At 40.5% G+C, this 15,622-nt stretch overlaps 1 long non-coding RNA gene across 1 annotated transcript; it reads right to left on the reverse strand.

Moving 5' to 3' along the window:
- Nucleotides 1–476: 476 nt before the first annotated feature.
- LOC132398086 (uncharacterized) lies at nt 477–13,331 on the reverse strand. Its single transcript, XR_009513543.1, has 2 exons — nt 10,118–13,331; nt 477–4,077 (listed from the first exon to the last, which is right to left on the reverse strand). It is a non-coding gene; the product is annotated as an uncharacterized LOC132398086 (long non-coding RNA).
- Between the last annotated feature and the right edge of the window lie 2,291 nt (nt 13,332–15,622).

A 15,622-nucleotide genomic window follows, 5' to 3' on the forward strand; every position in this document is an offset into this window, starting at 1 on the left:
TGCATCTACTTGTCCTCAGAGGAATTATTTCTTGTCCAGAATAAAGCTCCTTACTTACACTCAGTAAGTGGGTTCTTCATACTTCCTTTCATTCAGCTGCTCCTGGAACTTAAGTGAGAATGACATCCAGGTTTCTAAATTCAATGAATTAACTGTATGAAGAATTGTGAGAAAAATCCATTTGGGTAGATCCAATTAATATGTCTTATCATGTATTGTCTGAAATGTAGTGTAGTTAATAACAACTTTGGGTTCAGACTCCACACTAATTATGGGGCAAGATATATGTTGACTTTCTAATTGTTTTTCATTACAACAGACGCCATTTGGTATTGTAACCCCCTGGGTCGCCTCAGGCTCGCTCAGCTCGTTCTCGTCTAGGGGGAGCAGCCTTCGGCCCCGCCAAACTAGGTAACCAGCTGGTGTGGATGCTGTGTGATGTCCCCGCCTCGCCCAAAAACAGACAGTACACCATATGCGATTAAATGAGTACAATTTATAAAGGTTACTATAACTAAGTGATTAATAATGATACAGTATATATGAAGAAAAAAATAAAGAAAAGGCACCAAACTTATCAAAGTCCAAACCCCTTCATGCCCAACCGTTGGAGCTCAATTACTGAAGTCTTCTGGCCACCATTCGATCCCCTCCGAACTCCTCGACTCGCAGCTCAGGACCCTCTGAAGTGGTCAACCAAGCACACCTAGCTTCATCCCCCCTCCTCAGAGTACCTCCTGGCCTCGGACTCCCACTTGGGGTCCATTCCTCGCCCAGCTTACAGCATTGCGTCCTCTTTCTCAACCCCCTCACGCCGATTTGCCCAAAAGCCCATCAACAATCGCTTACAGACTCAGAAGAAAGAACAACATTAATCCCCATTTGGTTTACAAAGGAATACAATTCTCGTTATCAGTAAATTTTAACCCAAACAAGCTTCCAGCACTCTCTCGCAACAAACAAGCATTCCTGCTATTTAACAAAACAAAGAAGCCCTTTTGATTACATACACAGTAACAAAGAAAAAAGAAGAAACCCCCTTTACAGTATCAATAATGTTATGAGAGATCCTTCTATTGCTTTGTGAAAAGGACATTCATGAACATGTTTCAGAGCAAGACTAGGGGAAGTCTTGCATTATGCTGGTTTCCTTCATGCCTGAAAAGATTCCTTTTGTGTCTTGTTATTGCTTTTCTGTTTGCTTTTATCATTTTCTTCTGGAGTTGCCAATATATCTGTTTTGACATGCTATTTGTATCCACACCACATCGGGGTCCTCGGCTCTCTCAGCCCCTCTCTCACAAGAGTTATCATTCTTAAAGCCTCCGTAAATGCCCAAACTTCTCCCATCTACACACGTATCCACCACTAAGCCCATCTTCCTCTTCCCTTCTTTTCATTCATGGGATAGACATTGTGGTGGATGATGCGACAATCAAGTTGATTGTTTGAAAAGTACCCTCACATGAAAGTTCATCATCATAGGCAATACCTACATTAATTGCTCTTGAACAGAAAACCTTGTTCTTTCAGTGGACAATAAGTGGCAGGTTGTGGCTACCGGAAGGAGCCAGAGCATCCAGGTCTCTGGCACAGAGTCTGTCTCTGTGGCACAGAAGGGAAGATGCAGACTGATAAGAGATTCCATAATTAGAGGAGCACAAAGCAGAAAACATGAAAGAGATTCTGTATGGCATGGTGCCTCCCGAATGCCAGGGTCAGTGATCTCTTGGATTATGTCTATGGCATTCTAAAGAGGGAGAGTGAGCAGCCGGAAATCAAGGTACATATTGGTACCAATACACAGGTAGGAAAAGGGGGGGAAGTATTGAAGAGGGATTATAGGGGGTTGTGCAGAAAGCTGAAAAGCAGGACCACCAGGGTAGTAATCTTTGGATTGATGCCTGTGCCACGTGCCAATAAGGGTAAGAATAGAATGATTCCATTGAAGAACTTTTGCAGGGGTCAGGGTTACAGATTTTGGGGGGGGGGGCGTGGTTAATGTTTTTCATTGAACAACTTCCATGGTTTTCTTTGTTTCATGGCTGTCTGGAGAAGATGAATCACAGAGTTGTATACTGCATACATACTTCTATAATAAATGCACCTTGAAACTTGAACTAGTGGTGTGCTGCAGGAGTCAGTGTTGGGCTGCTTCTTTTCAAATTATATGTTAATGATTTTGATGCAGGTGTGAAGTTTGCACTCAATACAATGATAGGTCTAGGTACAGGTAGTGTGGAGGAAACTTAAGTGTCTGCAGAAGGATTTAGACAGATTTGGGTAATGGGCAAAGAAGTAGCAGATATACATGGTCATGCACTTTGTTAGAAAGAATAAAGGCCTATACTATCTTTTAAATGGGAAGAAAATTCAAAAATCAGAGGTGCAAAGGGGTCTGGGAGTCCTCATGCAGGATCCCCAAAAGGTTAATTTGCAGGTTGAGTAGGTGGTAAGAAAGGCAAATCCAATGCTAATATTTATTTCAAGGATGTAATGCTGAGGCTTTATAAGACATTGGTCAAGCCATACTTGGAAGTTTGTGAGCAGCTTTGGGCCCCTTATCTAAGAAAAGATGTGCTGGCATTGGAGATTTACGAGAACGATTCCAGGATTAGTATATTGAAAGGTTTAACATATTGATGGCTGTAGGCCTGTACTTGCTGGAGCTTAGAAGAGCGAGGAGGGATCTCATTGAACCTATCAAATATCGAAAGGCCTAGATAGAGTGCATGTGGGGAGGATGTTTCCTATCATGGGGGAGTCTAGTATCAGAGACCACAGCCTCAGAATGGAGGGACGTCCATTTACAATGGGGTTGAGGAGGAATTTCTTTATCACAGTTGGTGAATCTATGGAACTCATTGCTAAAGACAACTGTGCAGGTCATAGGGTATATTTAGAGCAGAGGTTGATAGGTTCTTGATTAATCAGATCATTGGTGGTTACAGGGAGAAGGCAGGAGATTGGTGTTGAGAGGAATAATAAATCAGCCATGGTGGAGTCATGATGGAGCGGTCTTGATTGGCTGATAGGCCTAATTTTGCCCTTATATCCTATGTTGTCATTGTCTTAAAAGTAATACTGCTCTGGGTTGAAACAGCATATATGACAGGTAAGGCAGACTTCTTTCACTAAGTGATCTAATAGGCTTTTTCCCCAGTCCTGATGAAGGGTCTCAGCCCAAAATGTCGACTGTACTTTTTTCCATAGATGCTGCCCAGCCTGCTGAATTCCTCCAGCATTTTGTGTGTGTTGCTTTTACAACAATACATATCTTTGACAGTCACCATTACTGATTTTGGTCTTTTTATGCATTGTTCCAAATTTATTTAATTGACAATGTAATTAGCTGATGTGGTGAGAACAAGAATTTACAGCTTTTGCCTAGATTCTGCATCACTGCTCAAGCAACATGACTATCAATCACGGGGCCAGTTGTAGGATGGTTTGGATTTTCCAGTCACCCATTCCAGGATCAACATTCAGCACCTGCCTTGAATAAACTTTCCAACCAAACTCATGTGCATTACACTGTATATCAGTTTGACATCTATTGCAATGAAGCACATTGTGCAGGTGAGCTGTAGCAATCAGCAGTAGTGATGTCAGTAGTGAGGTGGACATTGAGTCAGACTGAAGAATTCTCACAGCAAACCAGAAAATGGAAGACTTATTAATTATGTATACAATTTGAAGCATTTTTAAACAGTAAATAATATGCATGTAATTAATATGGACCATCATAAACATTCTTAAATAAACCAAATCCCGTGTTCAAAGAAGATGAGTGCATACATACATCAGCCTTTGAACACCTGAGAACCAGCTCAGCTATAAACACAGCTGATTTTGCCTTTAAAATGCCACCTACACCTTATTTAACAAAATATGTTTTAATTGCTTTACAGTAAACATTATGCAGATGCACTGAAGTTCTGACTGAAAATATGCACTCTCCGAAAGTTGTTGTTCGATTTCCATAATAAAATGAGAGCTCTGTCATTTCAGCATTGTTCCCATTACTGCACAGTGCCAGGAAACTACACAAGTGCGGGCTATGATCTGCAAAACAATCTGAACAAATTATTTTATATTTGACATTAATCAAATTGTATTCATGAATTATCCATGATAAGATTGCCTTGAAATTCATCCCAGTCGATCTATTAAATGGCCTATATCATCAGCACATTGTACTCTGGCTCCAATATTTATTCCACTGACTTTGGCAAAATGAATTTCAGAGGTATAATCCAATGCACTGACAGGAATTTACAGATTCTTTAGCAATACTGTCCAGCGACGAATTTCTAGGCAATATCTCTCATCTGAAATCTTCATTGGAAGATTTGTATTTGATCAAGGCCATGGGTCCTATCTGAATTCAGTTGCTGTTTTCTCTGAAAATACCACAGCACTGGGGCCAGAAAGGTAAGTGGTTTGAATGATTGCACCTTGGTCATTAAAGCTGCTTTGCTTTTTTGACCCTGATCTTTCAGTATTTTCAGAGAAAACTGATGCCCAAATTCAAAAGGCTCCTTGCCCTTTAGATTTATTGCTGATCTAATTCCATCCACAGCTGTGTTCAATCAAAACGAAAGTCAAAAGGATGGGTTAATTGTTGGAACTTCATGTTGTCTGTTGTGATGTCGGAGGGTGATTTTGTGCCTGATGTGAACACAATGATGCATGACAACAGAGGTTAAAAAGGTGAGAGAGAGGGATGACATTTCATTGGCTGAGTTCATTCTCAGAAATTCAGTGAGCTACAGGGTAGCTTTAGTGAAGCCAGACAGTACATCACTTTCTTTACCCAGTGATGATATACGTCTACCAGCCACCACTGAGAAGACATTAGTCAAAATACATCTGCCTCAGTCATTCAACAATGAGAGTAATGAAATGACTGCCAATTGGAACTGAACAGTGCTGATGTCCTGCTCAGTGAATGAGGCTGTTTTTAAAAATCCACACGTGTCCAAGGAGACCAAAAGCAAAACAGAACTGTTAATGTTCATGAGAGACATAAGTTTAATCCTGTTCTATCCATTTAGGCAAAATGGTGGCACTGTAGCGCAGTGGCCCAGCTGTTAATGTTCCTGCCCCACAGCTCCTGACACTTGGGTTCGATCCCGACCAAGTGTGTACTCCCTGTTAGTTTGCATGTACTCTCCTGACCTGGTTTCTGCTGGATGTTCCAGCTTTGTCCAAATCACAAAGATGGCTGGTAAATTAATTGACTACGGTAAATTACCCCAGAGTGTACTGTAGATAGGTGGCAAAAGAAACAAATGGGAGCACATGAGAGAAAGAGGTTATAGGGAAATACGAAAATGGGGAATGGGACGGATGAGATAGTTCTTTTGGGAGCTGGCTTTAGGCTGAATTGCTTCTTTCTGCATCATAGCAAGTAATTATTCTACAAATATTCATACCTGAATGTCTAATGCTACGAATATTACGAATTCTTCAATCTATGATTTTAACAGAGGCATTAGCAAGCAGGATAAAAATAAAATTTATTTCTGTTAAAGTAATTTGATATACTAGAACTTACATACATAATTTGAGGCACAAAATGCATAGATAACAGAAGCTGCTTCCCCTTTTGGGGCAGGATGGTAAATTTGTCCTGATACTGACTAAAAAGGCACATAAAATCAGCTGAAGATTTTAACCTACAAGCAGGTGGCAGGAGCACATCAAAAAAATAAAGTTTTCCTCTTTCACAAGCCCATGTTCAATCCTGGTAACACTATTAGGGTCTTACTACAAATTAATGGCCTGAGTGAGCAGATTGACAATGTGTGAGATAAACTAAACTGGATGACGTGTTTACAGTAAGTTGAATATGTGATAATAAGGAAAGTGACAGGAAAGTCTCTGTCATCATCATCATCATTATGTGGCATGTCGTATGTCAACATTTCAGGCCGAGACCCTTCATCAGGACTGGAAAAGAAAGGTGAAGATAACAGACTGTAAAGTTTGGGGAAGGAGAAGGAGGACAAGCTAAAAGGTGAAACCAGGTGGGTGGGGGAGAAATGATGAAGTAAGAAGTCAGGAGCTGATAGGTGAAAAAGGCAAAGGGCTGGAGACAAAGGAATCTGATAGGAGATGAAAGTGGACTATGGGAAAAAGGGAAGAGGGAGGACCACCAGGGGAGATGATAAGTAAATGAGGAGAAGAACCAAGAGGCCAGAATGGAGAATAGAAGAGGGAAGGGGGAGGGAAAAAAATGGAAGGAGAAATCGATGTTCATGCCATCGAGTTGGAGGCTACCCATTCACAATATGGGGTGTTGCTCCTCCACCCTGAGAGTGGCTTCATTGTGGCAGAAGAGGGGGCTGTGGACTGACATGTCCGAATGGGAATGAGGATAAGAATTAAAATGGTTGGCCAAGGGGAAATTCTGCTTTTTTGTGGATGGAGGATAGTGCCTGACAAAGTGGCCCTTCAATTAACATTAGGTCTCACCAATGTAGAGGAGACTACATTAGGAGCATTGGATACAGGAGATGACTCCAGCACTTTCACAGGTGAAGTGTTGCCTCATCTGGAAGGACTGTTTGGGGCCTTGAATGGATATGAGGGAGGAGGTGAATGGACAGGTGTAACATTTCTGTCACTTGCCAGGAAGGAGAGTTGTGGGGAGGGTCAAATGGACAAGGGAATCACAGAGGGAGTGATCCCTGTGGAAAGCAGAGAGTGGGAGGAGGTAGAGAGCTGTTTTGTGGTAGGATCCTGTTGAAGGTGGCGGAAGTTGCAAAGGATGATGTGTTGGCTGCAGTGGCCCATAGGATAGTAGGTGAAGACAAGAGGAATTCTATCCCCATTAAAGTGGCGGGAAAATGGGGTGAGTGCAGATTTCTGGGAAATGGAGGAGGTGTAGGTTAAAGCAGCATCAATGATGGAGGAAGGAAACCCTATTCTTTAAAGAAAGAGGAGATTTCTGATATCCTGGAAAGGAAAGCCTCATCCTAGAAACAAACACGGTGGAGATGAGGGAACCGAGAAAAGGGAGTAGGACTTTTACTGAAGACAGGTTAGGAAGAGATATGGTCAAGGTTGCAATGGAAATCAGCAGCTTTAAAAAAAATATCAGTAGACAATTTGACTCCAGAGGTGGAGACAGAGAGATTGAGAAAGTGGAGGAACCAAAGGAGAAATTATTGAGGAGGAGGACCAGTTCCATCAGACTGAGGAGGGTAAGTGGTGGAGGGAAACCAGTCGGGTCTGTTGTTGAGATATAAATGCATGACTTTTCTCGTAAAAGTTATTCATCTTCTAGGGTAATGCAGGTGCCAAACAAATCCCAGCAAGTGGTGCCTATTACATCATATGCCTGGTTTCATATTCCACATTTCCAAAGTGATTTCATATTTTCTAATGACAAAAAAGGAAGTTATCAAGTCTATGACAACTTCCAGACCAATGATCTCAATCCATTTCTCCAATTAAATCCTATAAGCTCTCCCACATGTTCCTCGCAGGCTAGCTTCAGAGGCAGAGAACCAGAGGCAGGCCACAGAATACTCAGCTGGGCACAGAATGCCCAGATATTTACAGTATGCTGTTGATCCAGTTAGGTTTGTTAATGGAAGAGGATTTTAAAAGTGAGCGCCTGAATGTGCTTGAATGTCAAGAGGTGGTGGTGATACTGTCATGTAGGATTTGCTTGTTGCTTTGTTCACAAATAATGCTAGCACACACCATATTTGTCATGTGGAAACTGCTCGGGTCTTCCTGCACATGGGCAAAGATAGGTTCATTATCTGAAAAAGTGTAAATCTAGTTAAAATTGAGGTTACAGGGCATTGTGAAGGTAACATTTTGGGTGGGAGTCATCAATGTTCTTTACCATGAGTGAATTCCTTGTTCTGTTATTAACTGAACTTGCAGAGCTCTGAACTGTCAATTTGGACCTACAACAGCTGACAAGAAAATTATTGAATGGGTAACATGATAATTTGTCTAAAAAGTTTAGCTGAATATTTAGATGGCATTGATTGCCGTAAAAGAATGGGAAATATCAGTGTAGGGAGGTGTAGAGAAGAAATTACACGTGTAGAGAGGGAATTACTTGTTTAGGCCATTTAAGAACAACCGCTAATGGAGAAAATGAGTGTTTCACAAAAGACAGGATAGTAGTGCTTTCACTTGCACTAAAAAGGGCTAACTTTGCCGTGCAATTTTGGCAAAAAGTTTAACTGGCCTGGGAACCTCTGTTGATCTTAAGTAACTAAGTAAATCCATGCAACTATCATTAATATAGTGTAATTTGAGTAACTCAAATGCTAGGCAACTTGAAAGGAATGTTTAAATGGTTTTTGTTTGCATTTCAGATGTCCATGGTTTGACCAGCACCCAGCAGTACGTGATCACAAGCATTTCATACATGGACCATAAAAGATGTAAAGGAAATCCATATAGGGTGGATAAGTTAGGTAATTGTGAAAGAAGGCTTGTACTAATACTGTCAGAATTTTGCTGGTATGCGTATCTTCATCCACACCCTGCCTACCAAACACACTCCACATGTTATCCCCCAACCCAATTAATCCTTTTTCATTCTCAGGATAGGTGTGCCACAGCAAAGCTGGAACTTACCAGCCATGTTGGACCCGACATGGAAACATAGAAAATGGGTGCAGGAGTAGGCCATTCGGCCCTTCGAGACTGCACCGCCATTCTGCATGATCATGGCTGATCATCCAACTCAGAACCCCGTACCTGCTTTCTCTCCATACCCCCTGATCCCTTTAGCCACAAGGGCCATATCTAACTCCCTCTTAAATATAGCCAATGAACTGGCCTCAACTGTTTCCTGTGGCAGAGAATTCCACAGATTCACCACTCTCTGTGTGAAGAAGTTTTTCCTCATCTCAGTCCTAAAAGGCTTCCCCTTTATCCTTAAACTGTGACTCCTTGGTCTGGACTTCCCCAACATCGGGGACAATCTTCCTGCATCTAGCCTGTCCAATCCCTTTAGAATTTTATAAGTTTCAATAAGATCCCCCCTCAATCTTCTAAATTCTAGCGAATATAAGCCTAGTCGATCCAGTCTTTCTTCATATGAAAGTCCTGCCACCCCAGGAATCAATCTGGTGAACCTTCTTTGTACTCCCTCTATGGCAAGAATGTCTTTCCTCAGATTAGGGGACCAAAACTGCACACAATACTCCAATATTATGGTGAACAAAAAAGATTCTGCAAGTACTGGAAATCAAAAGTGGCACATGAAGAGTGCTGGAGGAACTCAGCTGATCATGCAGCATCTATGGAGAGGAATAAATAGTTGACATTTTGGGCTGAGACTCTGCATCAGGATGGGATTCTAGATGGTGGTGGAGCATCTTTTGGAATTACTGGCAAGAGTTTTGATACAATAAATGTTTTGCTGTGACATTCTGTTAAATATATTGTGGGTCAGACCAGGTAAAGCTCACAGATTTCCTTTTCTGTAGGCCTTTAGTTAATGAGATTGGAGTTTAATGAAGAAACCATTAGCTTCATGGTCACCCTTAACCTTTGCCATTTCTTTGTCCATTTAATTCAGGTGAATTAAATCGATTTGAGAAGTCGAACTCAGTCTGGAGGAAGCTGTAGTCCAATGTTCTGAATTATTCTTCTGCAGCAATAGGTTACTGTGTGGTGCTTGTCCAAGTGGTTAAGGCATTGGACTAGTGATCTAAAGGTTGTGAGTTCCAGCCCCAGCCGAGGCAGTGGGTTGTGTCCTTGAGCAAGGCACTTAACCACACATTGCTCCAGTCCACCCAGCTGAAAATGGGTACCGGCAAAATACTGGGGGTTAACCCTGCGATAGACTGGCGTCCTATCCTGGTGGTGGGGGAGGGGATGGTAGTCTCCTACTCTTATTCGCTTCACGCCACGGAAGCCGGCATAACCTGATGAGCCTATAAGGCTCAGGACTGACTTTAACTAACTGAACTACCAGGTTACTAGTTCACTAAGCATGCACTATTTATGTTGTGGAGGTTGCAATTACAAACTTTGTATTTTCATTGTCAATCGTAGAGTAGGAATATTTAATAAGTTTACAATTCATAAATAAATGAGATCGTGATGAAGAAAAAAGATTCAGATTTCTTACCACCGGAGTTTGGAATATAGGGAGAAGAGCTACAGTAGCACAAGGGAAGAAAGCTACCTCCCTACACAGCATCTTCCCTCAGATGATTTCGGAAACTTAAGCTGGATCCTTCCAAATAATTCTGTCAAGTTTATTTTTACATGTGTTCTTTTGTAAATGCAGTAAGCTATGGGACTCATATTTTCTTTCCTAAGAGACAGAAGAGGAGAATGTCATAAATGTTTATTCAAAGCATTTATCATCTGGAGGGAGTAAGAGAGGAGGCAAGGATCTAGTGACCAGCTCAGACCCCATCTTCAAATAACCAGCACAATCACAGCAATAGCTTTTCAATCCCATAAGATTTTTGTTGAAAGCTGACTGTCATTCAGCTTCATCAAAGCTCATTTGTTGGTTTTGATGCTGTCTTCTCCAGGGCAAAGGTACAATAGTCATTTATGATGAAGAAAAAATATGCATTGTACTGTATTAAATTTCAATATATTGGAGTTTTCATTGCTGCCTAGATGATTAGTCAGTCTTACAGTTGGAATATGACCTGAGACACCAAGTAGAATAATAATAAAAAGAAAGAATAAGACCTATTGTTAATTTCAAAAGAGAGCTAAATAGTCATTTCTTCTTTTTCCTTCCACTTGCTTCCATTCATTTCTTCCATTTTGCTCTTCACTCATCATTAATTCCCTGCCTACATAGAACACATGTCAATTGCTGCCAGCTATTTACCATATATAACCATATAACAATCACAGCACGGAAACAGGCCATCTCGGCCCTCCTAGTCCGTGCCGAACTCTTAATCTCACCTAGTCCCACCTACCCGCACTCAGCCCATAACCCTCCACTCCTTTCCTGTCCATATACCTATCCAATTTTACCTTAAATGACACAACTGAACTGGCCTCTACTACTTCTACAGGAAGCTCATTCCACACAGCTATCACTCTCTGAGTAAAGAAATACCCCCTCGTGTTTCCCTTAAACTTCTGCCCCCTAACTCTCAAATCATGTCCTCTCGTTTGAATCTCCCCTACTCTCAATGGAAACAGCCTATTCACGTCAACTCTATCTATCCCTCTCAAAATTTTAAATACCTCGATCAAATCCCCCCTCAACCTTCTACGCTCCAATGAATAGAGACCTAACTTGTTCAACCTTTCTCTGTAACTTAAGTGCTGAAGCCCAGGTAACATCCTAGTAAATTGTCTCTGCACTCTCTCTAATTTATTGATATCTTTCCTATAATTCGGTGACCAGAACTGTACACAATATTCCAAATTTGGCCTTACCAATGCCTTGTACAATTTTAACATTACATCCCAACTTCTGTACTCAATGCTCTGATTTATAAAGGCCAGTATTCCAAAAGTCTTCTTCACCACCCTATCTACATGAGACTCCACCTTCAGGGAACTATGCACTGTTATTCCTAGTTCTCTCTGTTCCTCTGCATTCCTCAATGCCCTACCATTTACCCTGTATGTTCTATTTGGATTATTCCTGCCAAAATGTAGAACCTCACACTTCTCAGCATTAAACTCCATCTGTCAACGTTCAGCCCATTCTTCTAACCGGCATAAATCTCCCTGCAAGCTTTGAAAACCCACCTCATTATCCACAACACCTCCTACCTTAGTATCATCGGCATACTTACTAATCCAATTTACCACCCCATCATCCAGATCATTCATGTATATTACAAACAACATTGGGCCCAAAACAGATCCCTGAGGCACCCTGCTAGTCACCAGCCTCCATCCCGATAAACAATTATCCACCACTACTCTCTGGCATCTCCCATCTAGCCACTGTTGAATCCATTTTATTACTCTAGCATTAATACCTAACGACTGAACCTTCTTAACTAACCTGAACTAACCAGCACATTTAGATGTGCTGGGCTTTCTCAGAAGGAATTTTCTCAATCGAGTTCAGTTGCTTGTGAAGTGGAAGTTCTCAGCTGCTGATCTGCATTTGCTCCCGGTGATCCACAACGATCCAGACTGGAGTTGGGGTTAGGGAATTGCCTATGAACTCATGTCCTGCTCGGAGCAGAATTAAGATTGAGGTTCAGGTTGTTTTTATCTCCATGGAGCCTATTGCTGAAAAATTGTCTGAGTTGTAATGATTATTTATACTCAGGCTAATTTATATGGCAATGAACAAGTGACAATTACCTGGCAACAAGAAAATACTTGACAAGCTGACTATACCTGATCTCCCTTGGAGCAAAAATGTCATTAATTGGAAGAGATAAGCAAAGAAAAAAATAACTAGGAATCCCGGCTCTTATCACTATACATATACTGCAGTTGGGAAATGAGCTTTCTTCATGTTAGGATCACAGTGCTTTTAAATGTCTCTAAAACTCTCTAGGCTCCCATTTTGCTTCACCTGTCTTTATGGATTGTTTCCTGAACTTTTCACATTGTAATGTACAACCCTTCAGAGCTAGTTTAAAATGCATCTTGTAGGAAGTTGTGTTGAATAATTTGAAATGCAGGATCTTTCACTTTTCTTCTGTCTTCAAAAACAAAACACAGTTCAGTTTCAATTCGAGGTAAACACAGACATATGAATAAGCTAATCTATTTTATGGGACTTCATTCAAGGCCTTTTGGCCATCACAAACACCACATTATCCTTTCACATACTTTTTGAGTGAAGGCAACATAATAATGCAGTTCAGTTTCAAATGCAGTGCCAGTGATCCTCATTTTTGCCTACAAATCCCTAAGAGTAGTAGGACAATGAAAAGGCATTTTAAATATGAAAGTTTTGTCTTTAATAACAGATGCTTAGAATCCAAAACCATTTTAACCATTAAACACTGATTGACCTTGGCTGGATCACTCTTCATTTTTGGATACCTTACTTTATAATGAAGATGAAATGTATGAGAATGTTTTCAAGACTAAAAACTCTCAATTATGTTCAGAGACCGGGGAATCTGGTAATATCATCTGCCCTACAAAAAAATTTAAAAGCTGATTTAATATAGTCGTTCAAAATCTGGGATATCTAAATGATAAGTAAGAAAAGTTTGCAAAAAGCTCATCTAAAGGTGCAGAATTAGGTTCTCCACAGTATTCCATTATGCAAATCCAAGTCAGGACTTTGATGAATACTTTTATAAATAAATATTTACAAGCTCTGCGGAGAGGGCAGATATTATTGACGTCTGTGATGTACCGTTTATGATTCTATAATTTCAATTCAGGGTCGACACAGAGAAATTCATGAAAAAATAATCAACACTTGGATTGCTCTTCTACACTGTAAGTGGAGATGAAAGCCTTGGATCCATTCAAAATTGAGTTATGTGACTTGCTTTAGAATGTAAGCTCGTATTCTGGATGGATGAGCGAATGCCCTCACCGTTTCATCTTGCAATCTGTAAACTCATTCAGGCAGGCTGCAGAATGGCAAAAGCACAAAATGCTGCAATAAGGGTGCATTTCTTGGAATTTAGGCAAAGCAAGAATGGAAATTCTTTGTGTCGTGTTTAATTTGATTTTGTTTAATGGAGCAAAATAGAGAGAAACTATTTGCAAACTTATCACTTGTATTCTTAACCAGTTCAAATAGGTTTAAGACTGCCTCAAGCTTGTTTCCCATAGGGTACTTGTAGGTTATTAAAAAAAAACAATGAATATATAAATACAATTGCCCAGGCAGCTTAAATACAGCACTCTGTACTGAAGGATTGTTGCTTGAGGGTATCCATTAACAGAGTGCAAGGTCGCAAAACATCAATAATCAATTATTGGTCATGAAAGTTTGATGGAATTCTGTGAATTCATTGCACTCAATTATCAGCTTCCAGTGTTCAGCAGGATGGGGCTGGTGGTGAAAGCAGAGGGTGCTCAGGAAACCATTGCATACCTCCTCCACAGCAATGCCCTTGTGTGGTTGAGCGGCCAGCCTGGCCTACAGGTTACGCTGGGGGACAAGTCTGTTTTGGCAGTTAATGATGGGTGACCTGTTAATTTCATCAGGCAGCCTGTTCCGGAAGAACGTTTGAAGTGTGGAACATTTGTACAAACAAGCAGGGCTGACAGCCAGGCTGAGGTCGTGTTTGAAAGCTTGAAATATGAACACTCCCTCAATTCAGCTTTCATATTCTGATCATCACTTCACACAACACTCCGCTTTGACCCTCATGTTAAAAAAAAATCTGCATTAATTTCATGTTCATTGATGTGAACTTTAAATTGTAAGTATGAATTTAAAATTCATTAACAAACAATTAAAACTGTACCAACAATTTTTTTTATCATATTCTAACATTGAATGCATTGAGATTGCCTAACCTATTACTGAGATTACTCCTTTAAGCAGTGAAGGTGGGGGTGTGGAGTCTAAGTTAAATAAACATTATTAATTCAGCTGTTTGGTTTCTTAAGCTTTTGCCACATTTGTGACACAATCCGTACGACGAATCTGTCAGTTCATCAACAACAGAAATGTCAAAAGAATTGAATGCAAACTGTACTAGTCCATTTATATGTCATTTTGCCTGGAAGGTGTTTGAGTCAATAAGTAGTAAATGGAGCCACTACTTCAATTCCCAAAGCATTGATTTTATGTACCCTCTTGCTGAATTACACTGATAACCAAGGAAGGGCAGAAGTTTACAGTTCAGAAAAAAATCAACCTATTAGATTCAGAATCAGATTTATTATCACAGACATGTCGTGAAATTTGTTGTTTTGAGGCACCATTGCAGAGCAAGACACAAAAATTACTATATATTACAGAAATAAATAAATGGTGCAGAAGAGGAACAATGAGGCAGTGTATCTCTGACAACAGTGCGGCAGAAAACCCATTGATGAGCATAATATAGCAGCTGGTACACCTTAACAAAGCACTCACCTTACTACACCGGGAAAATGTGCTTGCTTTGGATTTTGAACCGACTGAGCAATGTGGAAGGGAATAAAGAAGCAAGTCAGCACAAAGTCTTTGGTCAGGCGGTTACAACACACCAAGAATATCCTGAAGAAATCAATCTCCTCATGTTTACTTTTCAGTGCTCTGGACAGTATGCCTGCAACAAATATGCTTTACACAAGCAGCTGCATCCTCACAAGGAATATTTGCTCACATTAAGGGATCTTCCAGCCTAGCTGACGCTCTCATAAGAATGCTCATCTTTATTCATTGCGCTCTTTTCAAAGTCATGAAAAAAATCTCTCTACGCTGCTGTGTTGGCCAATCAAGAAGTCCACCAGCATTCTCCTGCACATGTGCTTTAGAGTTACATTACAATTGCACAATTAAAGGCATTCATTACTAATGACTGACTAAATTATAACTGTAGGAAAAGTGTCCACAACTAAGAGGTAAGGCGAGCAACTGATGTCAGCTATTAAAGCTTCAAGTAACAAACTCTCTTGGAGAAATTAACAACAGTAATAAGGGATTACTATTATATTTATATTGAGGGCATCAATTTAAAACTGATACTAATTCCAGAACATTGCATTTTAATAAATTCAT

This window comes from Hypanus sabinus, chromosome 8, assembly GCF_030144855.1.
Source record: "Hypanus sabinus isolate sHypSab1 chromosome 8, sHypSab1.hap1, whole genome shotgun sequence".
NCBI classification, from domain to species: Eukaryota; Metazoa; Chordata; class Chondrichthyes; order Myliobatiformes; family Dasyatidae; genus Hypanus; species Hypanus sabinus.